Source organism: Phodopus roborovskii, unplaced genomic scaffold, assembly GCF_943737965.1.
Source record: "Phodopus roborovskii unplaced genomic scaffold, PHOROB, whole genome shotgun sequence".
In the NCBI taxonomy this organism is placed as follows: domain Eukaryota; kingdom Metazoa; phylum Chordata; class Mammalia; order Rodentia; family Cricetidae; genus Phodopus; species Phodopus roborovskii.
In genome coordinates, this window is record NW_026126160.1 from 54,373 (window position 1) to 67,965 (window position 13,593).

Below are 13,593 nucleotides of genomic sequence, written 5' to 3' on the forward strand. Positions count from 1 at the left end.
AACATGGTGAGAGAATTAAAAGCAAATGAGGGAGAGAGATAAAGAGGGAGAGGAAGAGATTGTCAGAGGGACCAAAAGATAGTGAGAACCACTTCTATGGTACTGTAGGGTTTCTTCTTGTGAAAATAAGAACCCTCTTAGATCATAGTCCCACCATTTTGACATCTCCAAGTAAAAATGTATCAAATACTTAGGGGTTGTGTTGGCCTGTGTTTTCATATTGTGACAATATTCTTACCTGAAAAATAAATTCCAAAAGTGCTGTGGAATAATCCTTCTGTACACTGTGAATATTTGTCACTCAAATTGGTGTAATAGAAAGCTAATTGGCTGATAGCCAGGTAAGATTTATAGGAAGGACAACCAAACTAAGAAAATGATGGGAGAAGAAGAGCAGAAGAGATGTTATCCAGCCACCAAGGAAACAGGACTTGTAGAAAATGAGGACAAATCCATGAGCCACATGGCAAAGCATACATAAGAAATATGGATTAATTTCAGTGTAAGTGTTAGGTAATAACAAGTTTGAACTATTGGCCAATCATTTATAATCACCAATGTTGGTTATTAGGAAGCAGGCAGATAGGACAGGAAAACTCTGTCTACAAACAAGGAAAGGATTACTTGGGCTCATGGGTTTAGAATATGGTCTATATCCATCAGGCTATATTATTTCTGTGCTAAGGGGGGAAGACGAATAAAGTTGCCCCACAAATGCAAATGAAGGTAACAGGGGATCATATTTTTTCATCAAATTGTTTATGCCCTTATTTTATATCAAATTATGTTATTCCTTAATCATATATATATATATATATATATATATGTATGTATATATATATATATAATTTGAGGTGAGGAGAAAACTAGATGATTTGAGATTTTAAAATAAATAAATAAATATATTCTGAAACAGATTCAGTCAATTTGAAAGGGTAGAATTTTCACAAACTATTATTAATTTTTATTCATGTTTTCTCTAAATAACAACACTCATATATATTCACAGAAACAATTGAATCATCAATTGCAGTAATTTATAAAGAAGAAAATAAAAATGGAATAGCTTGTTAATTTATAAATAATGAACTAATTAACATGATGGGATGTTTTCTCTATTGAAAATTGGCCATTATAACTCCATATAGTTTCAATATTGTGAATATAATTCTTTGTAGTTTTATAAGTTATTACATTGTGTAATCAATATCTAGCTCATATTTTTGACTAAATGTAAAGGATTTGTCTAGATTATTAATAAACCCTTACATAAATTAAAATATTAGCCATTGCTTAATGCACATATGTATTTTGTTTGTGATGGTAGGGATCAAACCTGTTGCCTTGTGAATGCCATCCAAACTCTCTACAACCTAGCTACACTGAAGCCCATATTATTTACTTTGAAAATGGCAATGTCATATGTAAATCTAATGTTTTGTGTTGAATATACTTTTTTCTGGTACAGAATTCTAAAATCATTTTAATCCAAATGTGAGATTTAATTATTCATTCAGTATTGAAATGCTGCATGAATACCTGCTCAAACCATAGAATGGGAGGGGACATGTCTTTGAAAAGTAGAAAATAGCTAATGTTATAGATGGCTGAAGTGTAGTTTTACATCATAGGGCATAGATAAGCCTTTGTCTTCAGAACGTTTGACCTAATGCTTAATACAAGACACTCTAACCCAGCCAAGCGATTTCATGTCGTATAATCAATGCTAAAAACGTTAGATGTTTTAACAGCCTTATGAGTTTAATAGCCTTAGGAATGTCTATAATTACCTATGTTAGCAGCCAAGATGCCTCTCAGCCAGAAGCACTCAGCCTTTAATAGCAATCAAGCCACTTTGAATATAGTTGAAAACACTTTTAAACCTTTTGGGGTTATTAGGGATAATTAAAATGGTTGAAAGTTTATAATATAATTTATCAAAGCACTAAAATCTATGCCATAAGAAATATACCTAAACTTTAGTAAATACATTTCAAATTCTTTCTTGGTTAAAATATAACTAAATAAAATAAGCTAAATCAGTATATTTTAGTTTGTACTATTCATACACTTTCATTATTAGTTTTTGAGACATGGTTTCATTGTTTAGTCTTAGCTAACCAGGAACTAACTTTTCCAAAGGATGGATATAGATATATAAAACTCCAAATAAAACTGACATATATGAAAAGGATGTAATGCTTATTTCCTAAAGTTATGGCAACCAATGTCACTAGACTAATAATTATTCATGTCTTTTACTAAGTTACTCTTTTGCAGTATGTATATTTACATTGATATTCATTTTATGTATGTAACTTCTAGTTGAAGAACTAAAAAGTCTATCAAAATTAGATACTTTAAATATTGTAACAGTTGTGGTAATGTTCTACTTTGCTTTATTTTGATTTGATAAACACCACGGCCAAAAGCAACTTGGAGATGAAAAGGTTTACTTCATCTCACACTTCCAGGTCACATTCTGTCTTTGAGAGAGGTTAAGAAATAACTCTGGGCAGGAGTTTGACACAGAAACTATGGTCAAATGTTGCTTACAGGTTTGCTCTCCTAGTGGCTCATGGTCATCATGTTTTTTTTTTTTTTTTAGCCTGCTTAGGGATGTGCTGCCCACAGTGGGCTGGGCCTCCATAGAAAATCTGATGAATATAATCCCTCAATTGAGATTGTTTAGCTTCAGGAGACTAGTTTATGTCAAGTTGACAAAAATCTAGTGAATCCAGGAAGCATGATTATGAAGATGAGAGCCAACACTTAACTTTGACCTAGATTCATAAGGAAAGCTTTCCCTGAATTTTGTCACTACTATTCTTTTCACTCCTAACTTTACTTTTCATTATTGTAGCCAGAGGAAAGATGATCAGGTTAAAAGTACCCCACAAACCCTACTGTTTTTAGAGAAAAATATTAAGTGTGACTTCCAATTAAGTACCATAAATTTGATAGTAGTTGCAATCTACAGAAGTTATAAGCAAAGAAGATGCTCTAGTTTTCTAACTACATATAAGATATATATAATTATACTAAAGGAAATTGCTAATTCATCTAACATATAATTAAAAACTGACATGAAATTAATTCGTATGGCAATAAATGAATAGCTCTAATATTAATTAACAAATACGGGGCTAATTTCCTCTTCTTCAATTTGATCAAGAAGAGCCTAAGGGCATAAACAGGATATGTCAATAAAAGTGTTTATATAAAGAATTAATTTGTGGGAGTGATTCAGCTGCATATTAGAGATACTTTCTCATAGAATGGGAGCTAATGGAACAAAAAAGGGTGTGGAAAAGGTCAACTGATTCAGACTCTTCCTTTCTTGGTTTTCTACCCCCCCACACACTGTATATACTGTTTGGCCCCCATTCAAGCTCTTTTCAACATATGGTTGGTAACACAGAGCATCAACATATGTTATATAACCTAAGAAATAAGAATGGGGGATGTTTAGATAGCTCAGTGGGTAAACATCTTAGCTAAAGTTTCTATTGCTGTGAGAAAACAATATTGACTAAAATCAACCAGGGGAGTGGTATTTCAGCTTATAATTTCAAATAAATATAGGCAAAAATCTGGAGACAGGAGATGATGCAGAGGCACCAAAAACTTGTCCCCATACTTGCTTTTTTTTTCATGGCTTTCTCTGCTCTCTCACTCTTTTTTTTTTTAACATATCCCAGGAACACCTACTCAGGGGTTAAATGACTCAAAACAGCCTGGCCTTTTCCACATCAACTATCCATCAAGAAAATGTACCACAAGCCAAACTGGTGGGGCAAATCTCTGAGCTAAGATTACCACTTCTCAAATGTCTATAGCATTTGTAAGTAAACAGGAATCTTGACAGAAAAGTTAATGTGCCTGCCATTCATCCTGATGAGTTTGATCCATTTGGAGCTTCTTGGTGGAGAGATAGCTGACTTCTGCAAGTTGTCCTCTGACCTCCACCTTGACATGCACACACACTAATAATAAATTTAAAATATTTTAAGAAAGTAAAAAGGATCGATTTTAGATGTACTAAAAATGCAGTGCTACATACCCACATGCGTGATCATAGATGGATATTGGATCATGAAAGTTTAGGCATTGATGACTCTTAATAATGTAAAATTTGTTTTAATTGATAAATCACTTATTAATATTGCAATATAATGTGTTTTGTGCATTGAACAAAGTACCTAGGTGTGTGACAAGTTGAAACTGATGGCGATCATTTTTAAAAGTATTTTAATTATATTTTTTAAAAAAAGTATTTTAATTAGAATAATGTGTGTGAATTAAGTTTTTTATTGAAAAGAATCTTTTGGGGGCATTTAATATGGCCTTCTCCTCCTCCACCCCCTCCTCTTTTCCACCATGTTACTCACCATCACCTTTTTCCTTATAGCCAAACTTCCCTGTTGCTTCAAAGTCCTAAATTTCATCAAAGATATTTTTTTTCATTAGAAAATATATAGGATTAACAACTCAATTTTACTCCCCTTAAATAATAAATATTTTATTCTACTATATATTTTATTTCTTCAATGGTCTAATACTTGTCAGAGATCTGCAGCTTTGAAAGATGAAAAGAGACACACAGAACAAAAAATATAGATCATGTTTGGTTAAACAAGTTTGGAAATTTTGGTGGCTATTAAAGCAGGAAAATACTTTGTGTAAGATGACTGGGAAGAATATAGCACCCCAGTGACATCTTTCAAAAACAACATTCACTTATACATTGCTTACACATTTGCAGAAGACCCAGGTATACTTCACGAATTAAATATAAAGGAAGGTACCCAGCTAGCTCAGTCAGTAGAGCATGAGACTCTTTTTAAATATAAAGGAATGCCTCTAAATATATAAATATTTGAGAAAATTTACAGCATCTATACAATAATATCTATTGCCTATATATATATATATATAATTATTCACATTTATACTACATGTATATATATATATATATATATATAATTCACATTTAAGTATAAGGTTATATTTTAATATATTGTACAAAAATATATTTTGGTTGCTGAATTATTAAAAACAGTCATCCAAAATGCATATTTGGAATGATTTCTGATTCCTAGTTTGTATGTATTCTAGAGGAACAGGACACCAGTATATTTAAGAGTATAAACTCTGAAGCAGAAAGGATTTGTCTTTGACTTTAACTTGCAGTGCCTTTTAGTAGTACTTATTGAAGAAAGCTGTTGTTAGAAAAAATGAGAGTTAAAACCTTTAGGTACTCAGAATGCAGCACTTACACAGCAAATAAGTGCAGAACTTGATCCCAAGATGAGGTGAGGGTTGTCAGCAGACTCTCTTTAGGTGAAAACAGATTTTTCAGGGTGAACTTCACCTGCCGTGAGCTAGCTACCTGGAGACATTCAATCATTGTGATAAAGATTGGTGAGCATGGCTCATTGCAAAATGTTCTGATTACCATAGACATTATCAGAATTGTGTTTGCAGGTTTGTTTTCTCTCTCTGGCCTGCCTTCTCCTTTCTCTCATAGTCTGTGCTCTTAAACCCATGCTCCACTCTCTCAGTATCTACATCAGGTAAGCTCCTCACAAAAATTCAGCACTTTATATTTATATGTTAATAACCTTTTCAAACTTCTGTAAAGTAGGAACATTTTTTTATAAAGCATTTTCATAAACTATGTTAATAATGGCCACGATTTAAAGAACATCATATGAAATTATGTTGATAATTTTATGATAAAATAAAAATGTTTTTGAAGTAAATTTTAACCACCATTATAATTCTGAAACTTGTAGACATTTATCTGAAAAGTTTCAAGGACTATAAACAGCTTACTAAATAATTTATTCATTAATTCACCTGATAAGTATGTACTGAGTGTTATACAAAATGTTTCTGATAATAAAATTAAAGTGATTCCTATCATTGTGGAGTTTATAGTCTAGTGAAGAAAATATTGAATAAAAATGATTAAAAAGACATCTAAGTAATGGTATCAAGGAAAATTGCTTGTACTCTAAAAGCATGTAATAAAGGCAAACTTATTTAACAAGCAAAAACAATCTATACATATAAACTGAGATTTAAAGGAAGAGAATGTGTAGACAAATGTGATATGCAGAAAGCACAAAAAAAGTCTTTGTTTCTAGGCTGTCATTAAAATATATACTCAGTGTATGGTGTCACATTTTTGTAATACAAGAACAGAATAGGCTAAGATAAAAATATTCCAAGTTCAAGGCCACCTTGTATTATATAATGATTCCATATCTAAACAAGGAAAAAAGGGAGTAAAACCAGCAGGGAGGTTAGAAACAGAATAGAGTGAATATTGGAAACAAGGATTAATAATGATGTTGGATGCTGAGAAAAGATCTTTGGTTGATAATTATGCACAAGAACAACACAATCACATAGAACATAGATTTATAAAAGTATTTCTCTACATTGTAGAATGGATAGCAACATTCTTGACTACTAATAATTTTCTCTCTGTAGTATGATTTCCAATTTCTAAACACCAAATTCAAAATATTAATACCCATCTGACCCTGCCAAATATTTCCAGGAGAGCAAGTTTGTCCCTGCTTCATTTAGAATCACTATTCTTTGTGCGGTATTCACCATTGGTGTCTGCAGTGATCCTTTTCAGTAATAGACATAAAAGCCTGTAACTGGGAATAGCTATGCTATGAGTGACAAGTGAAGTTTCAAAAGAACTGTGAGAATTTAGCCTCATAGAGACATTTTAATCAATACACTTGCTTTAAATTTTTGTCATGTAATTTTCACCTTTTTAGGGTTCTGGAATTCAAATCTACATCCATGCATAGGCTACAATATGCTATTATTTCTAAGCTACATGTCTAGGGCTAATTTTGATTTTTAGTAAATATATTGTTCTTGAAAATAATTTTTACCCATGTGTTTTGAATTTTAATAGTGATAAAATATTTACAGTTTTTAATGTTATTAACAAAATTTATTTATTCAGTTATGAATGTGTTTTTTAATGACAGTCTAGAAGTATCAGATTGGTATTTCCCAGAGACTTTGTTTAACTTGTTGGATTCTAGTGGGCCATTATATTTGGTCTGTTTGTTGCATTCCTTGCCTACATTTACTGACTATTAGTTACAATGTATTTCTGTTTTCCATTAGTACCTTCTTGTATACTAGCATGATGCACTGCTTTGGCATATTTGTTACCTTAAATGTCCAGGTCACTTTTGTAAGGCAGAACAAATGAACAAACCACAGGTAAAAGATATAACAATATATTTATGTGGGAATTCTTCATTTGAGTAATGAACCAAATTCAAAGACTGCACTATAGTATCAAGAAACTGTCACAGAGATTTATGGAGATTATGAGAATGGTCACACAGCCAAGAAGATTAAATTTCTGCTCTTTAGGTAAACATTTAAGAACATTTCTAGTCAAAGTGTGTTTTTCTTCTAGAGAAGAGTCAGCTAATGTTCTGTATATATCTTACATGTTCACTTTTGACTTTATAAATCTTCGGTTTATATGATCAAGATCACCTGGTTACAAAGTACAGTGAGTTATTTTTTAACACCCTTCAGTACACACTCCAACTCTAATGTGTATATTAAGCATCATTTTACTCAAATAGAAGACATGACAAGAGTTTTTGACTTTAATATTTTCCACAAAAGTCCAAAAGTGTTCTCAGAAAATAGTTCTATAATTACCTAGTGGTGTCAAATAGGAAATAGAATACATGGAAGTCCTTTATATATATTTTTTATTCATTAAGCACTTTTTCCCATTATACCCAGTGCCAAATACACTCTACATTTTTTATCATCAAAATAAAAAACTTACACAGTACAAAAATTGATCTCTTCACAGATAATAAATATCATAATACTATATAAGCTTGGTGTTATTCTTATACTTACCCAACATCACCTTTTCAAACTGGTTGCAATCAATAGATTTCTATTTGATGACAAATAATAAGCACCAGTCTTGATGGTATCCATAAACAACATGTTTATTAAATATATAAGTTGCAAGCCAGCAGTTATAGTCTACAGTTTTTTGGGTGAGTTTTCCTTGGGATTACAAAATACAAACATTGACTCCAGCATTTGGTGGTCAGCCATAGCAACTGACTGATTACATTAACAGCTGACTTCATTATATTTTTAAAAAAGGGACTCATATATACTACATAATAATTTTGACCTACAGAATGTGAAAGTCATTGTTCAGCATTCTTTGTGCCACAGACTGGAGATGCAGGAGCAATAATATATTTCTAATTTTAAAAATTGGAAAGTATGAGGACATTAGTTTATTTTCAATCACCAAAACCACATAAGTAAGTAAATTATCTATTAGATTCATACTTTTATTTTATTTAATTAAAAAGTTTTGGGATTAATTAATATAGTAACAACTGATTGTGAAGCAGAGAACAGAAATTGTATTAAAATCCTGAGTTTTGAAATTAATAATTGTTTTTGTATTGTCCCATTTTTTGACATTTATTGAAAAAAGGTTTTACTTGCATAATATATCTTGATTAAGTTTCCCCCTCTCAATATTCTTCCCAACTCCTCCCCAACTTTTCTCTGACCCAGATCCACACCTCTCTCCAATTAGGGAAAAGTGGATCTTAAGCAATAGTAATAGTATGTAACAAAATAAAATAGAAAATAAGATGAAAAGAACTATCACATTGGAGTTGGATATGACAAATAAATAGAAGAAATGAGCCCCCAAAGAAAGAACAAGAATCAGAGATTCACTCATTTGTGTAGTTAGGAAGCCATTAAGAACTCTAAATTGGGAACCATAATATGTATGCAGAGGACATAGTGTAGACCTGTGTAGGACCTGTGCTTGATGATTCAGTCTCTGTGAGCTCATATAAGCTTTATTCATATTGATTTAGAAGGTCTTATGTCCTTAATGCCCTCTATCCCTTCTGATTCTGTCTCATCGACTCTTTCTTCCATGTCTTCTGAAGGGGACCCTTGAGCCCTGAGGGGAGGGATCTGAGAGGTGTGTGTTCCAAGGTCATTTTCTCTCTCTCTCTCTCTCTCTCTCTCTCTCTCTCTCTCTCTCTCTCTCTCTCTCTCTCTCTGTGTGTGTGTGTGTGTGTGTGTGTGTGTATGTCTTTAATTGTAGCAGAATGTAATAATGAGTCATTTTATTGCTGGATTATGTTTGTATATAGAAGAGTAAGAACTGTACTATTTGGTTTTAACCATGGTCCCTGGGATGACAATGTCATCTCCAGGTATGGATTGCATTTCTTGGGTGTTACTTAAGTCAAATAAGGTATTTGTTGCTTTCTGTGACAATTTGAATGTATGTGGCTCCTTTAAGCTCATATGAAGTGGCACTGTTAGGAAGTATGATTTTATTGGAGGAGGCTAGGTGACACAGGCTTTTAATCCAGTCCTTTAGGCTAGACAGCACACCTTTAATGTAGGCCAAACATTCTGTAGGTATGGAGGTTGACTTTGAGGTCTTTTTCTCAAGCTTTACTTAGTGTTTTAGTGGGCTTCTGATGTGGGATGTTCTTCTGTATGCTATGAGTATGTATTCATTTTCTTGGTCGATGAATAAAGCTATTTTGGCCAATGGCAAGACAGAATATAGCTAGTTGCGAAATTCAAACAGAGTTACAGAGAAAAAGAAGGTGGAGTCAGGGAGATACAATGTCTATGAGTTCAAGACCAACCTGGAATACCCAGCTAGTAACAGGAGAATCCCTGTCAGGAAATACCAAAATCCAAAACCAAAACAAAATAAAAACCCTGCAGACTCCAAATGCTTAATATATTCAGAAAATGTTTTGAAGTCCTATAGGCTCTAGGCTCTATTGTTCTTAAATTAAGAATTGATTGCAAATAATATTGATATTGGTATAAATAAATGAAATATCCATATCTTAGGAAGAGACAAGATTCTAGGGACACAAGTTTCCATAGTTCTACTGGTAACCCCTTTCAGCCTTTTCTCAGGCTGAGATGCCTTATCTCACAAACAACAGAACCAGTCTAGAGAAGATGATGCCTACATTCCAAAGAGAATGGGTAGGTGGTTTTTGGTTAACAGTGGTTTATGGGTATTTGTTATCATTTAGGGTATCCAGGAATATAAGCTAAAAATACAACTATTGACATCAAATATTTTGCATTGGCATGGATTTTGGCATATTGATACAAATTTAAAGTTATTTTTGTTATATAGTTTCTACTCTTGTTTTGGTTATTATGCATATGCAGCTCATTTAAAAGTGTCATGTATAATTAAGAAATGAGGTTAGTACTTAGTCTATAATAATCAAACTTGTTGTCACATTAGGTATTTTTTTCAATACAAAACTTGTATATTTTAGACAGATACACGATTTTCAAAGAAAATCCTACATAATATGGCATTTACAATGCTTAATATCATAAAGGTTTTCAAGAAAATGAGACATAGCTATTCCTGGCCATATAAATTTACTTCACAAAAAGATGGTGGGTAACAAAAGGCCCATATGAAGTTACATTACTATGTGGAAAAGCTAGCTATCTGAGTAAGAAACTACTCTTGCCCTGATTGCTGACAATATACTATACAGAGTAGAAAAGCATAACACAGTAAAAGACAGATGCACTTTTCTAAAACAAGGTAAGGCAATCCTTTGAGATCCCTGTTTCAGTGACAGATATTATTCAGTACACAATGGAAATTCACTGATGAACTTTGCCAATACAAGAAAGGACAGTCCTTGAAAGTTGTTGCTTCATTAAAATATCTGACAGATATTCTAGGGCTGTTGCCTAATGTCAGATGCTCCAACATTGCAGTAGAACTTTGGGATACTGTCCAGGCAGATATATGTCTTTGGTATTAGGTATTATTATATCCTTCTAGGGTTATTTGATGGAACTAAAGACTAAATACAGCCATAGTTATGTTTAATTACATTAGAAATTAAATTAGGTATAAAACCTTGAAATAAGTAAGGTAGAAAATGGAGTATTTTCTCTGAATTTACTAAGAACAATGGACTGAACAATGTAAATGTAGTTCTTACTTGATAACTCTTTTGTTGTATACAGTTTTGCTATGTTAAAATTGAAACTTATTATTTAGAGAAAAAGGGAGGAAATATGGAATATATGTTTATGCCGTAGAATATTTGGTAAATGCTGCAAAGATGTGCTGCATTCTTTTATGTTACATTTAATTATCTCTGCAAAACTGTGCTACTTTCTCTTTCTAAAGCAACAGAACTGATTGGTCTATTAAAGATCTGAATGGTTAATAGCTAGGCAGAATAGATGGATAGGCATAGCTAACAGGAAGAGAAAATAAATAGTAGGCCATATCTAGGCTCAATAAAGGAAAAAAAAAAAAAACAGAGAGCAATAAAAGGAGGCAAGGAAGATGCCAGAGACCAGCTACCAAGTCATACAGCTGGCTAACGTAGTAAGTAAAAAAAAAAATGATATATAGAATTTAAAAAGATAAAAAAAAATCAGAGACAAAACTTAGGTAATGAGAAATAGGATAATTTAATTTAGAAGATCTGGCTAGAAACAAGCCAGTTAATCCTGGGCATTCACAAGTAAGAAGAATAAGTTTCTGTGTATTTATTTGGGAGTTGGTTGGTGGACAACAAAACAATAAAAAAATTAAAATATAAGATGCTGTCCCAAACAATTCTACTCAGTAAAGTATCAATACCAACAGATGAAAAGAAAAAAAACATTTCATGTTCAAAACAAACTGAAGTAATTTCTATACACCAATAAAACCTACAGAATGTATTAGAATAACAAATTCACTCTGAAGAGGTTAACTGAAGAACAAAACAAGACATAAATAATCCAAGAACAGTTATACAAGAGGGGAAACACTACTATGACAAAATAATAGGAATTTTAAGCAGTGTTCATTAAAATTGCCACAATTACTCTAATGAAATACACAAAGACTAACAGAATAGATTAGGTACCAGAATCTATCTTTCTGTTGGATCTTAGAAACAAACTTCTTCACCACTAAAGACAGACATAACCTTAGTGTACTGGATGTAAAAATGTTTTTCCTAAGCAAATGGAATCAAGAAGCAAACAGATATAGCTATTTTAGTATCTGAAAACAGACTTCATAGCAAAACTAATCACAAGAGATAAGAAAGGATATTACAATATCATTAAAGGAGAAATCCACAAAAAGATATTACAGTTTTAACATTTATGTATTATCAATCACAAAGCAACCTAAATTCATAAAAGATACATTATCATAGCTAAAATCCCATGTTGACCTTACCACAGTGTTAATGGATGAATTCATTACCACACTCTCATCAATAGACCAATCATCCAAAGAAAATTTAAACAAACACTAGAGATACACAACATCATAAATTAAATGAACCAAACAGACATATATAGAACATTTGATTTGACCCTGATGAGGTATGTCCTTCTTTATGCTGTAAATATGTGTTTTTCTTTTTGTTTGAAAATAAAGCTCTTTTGGCCAATGGAAAGGCAGGAGCTAGCTGACCAGGAAATCCAAACAGTGATAGAGTAAGGTGGTAGCCAGATTCAGAGGGAGGCCGTGTAGCTTGCTAAGAAACAAAAGAACCTGGTATCACCAGCAAGCCAATACCATGTACATATCCACAGGTTAATAGAAATTGGTTAATAATTAAGAGAGAACTAGCCAAGAAGAAGCCTGAGCCATCTGTGAGTTTATAATTAATATAAATCAGCCTCTTTGTGTTTACTTGTGACTATACAGATGCAGGACAGGGTGGAACAAAAACACTAGTCTATCTGTGTCACCCAAACATTTTGCAAGATTTTCCATGTAAAACCTGACAAAATCTTAAAGAAGGATTCTGAACACAAAACAACAGAAACAAGAACAGCTTCTTGGGAGCAGCGTTTTCTGTGGTGGGCTCTTGTTTACTAGAGGGAAGTAGTGGCTCAATTCTTCTAAGGGAGGCTTCCTGCTTCAGCATTAGCAACAAAGATCACAGAGCTCTTTTAAGAGGCCCTGCTACCAAACACATAAATGGTGTTTATGAACAGCTTCTTAGAGGTGGCATGGATCAAGAAACTTTTCAGAATTTTGGCAATAAATATGTCTCCTGCCAGTACCTCTGCAGTGATGCTAGACTCTCAAGAAACTGAGGAATTGGAAGAACCAGCCACCAAAACTTCAGCTTCTATACTAGCCATGGTGTTTAGCAGATTAAAAACTCATGTGGTCAGAAAAATATAGATATATATAGTAAATACAGATTCAGAGGGGAAAATCATCTAAATGGTTTACAGTGTGCTTAAAAATACATGTAGACTTGAGAGACAAAATAAAAAGTATAGAGAAAGTCCTTAAAAAACAAATAGAGTAGCTAGATATGGTGGCAAATGTCTTTAATCCTAGCACTGGGAAGGCAGAGACAAGGAGATCGCTATGATTTCAAGGCCAGCCTGGTCTACAGTGTGAATTACAGGACAGCCAAAGATACACAGAGAAACCCTGTCTCAAAAACCAAAAAATTAAAATATAAAAAATAAAAGAAATAGAATAAT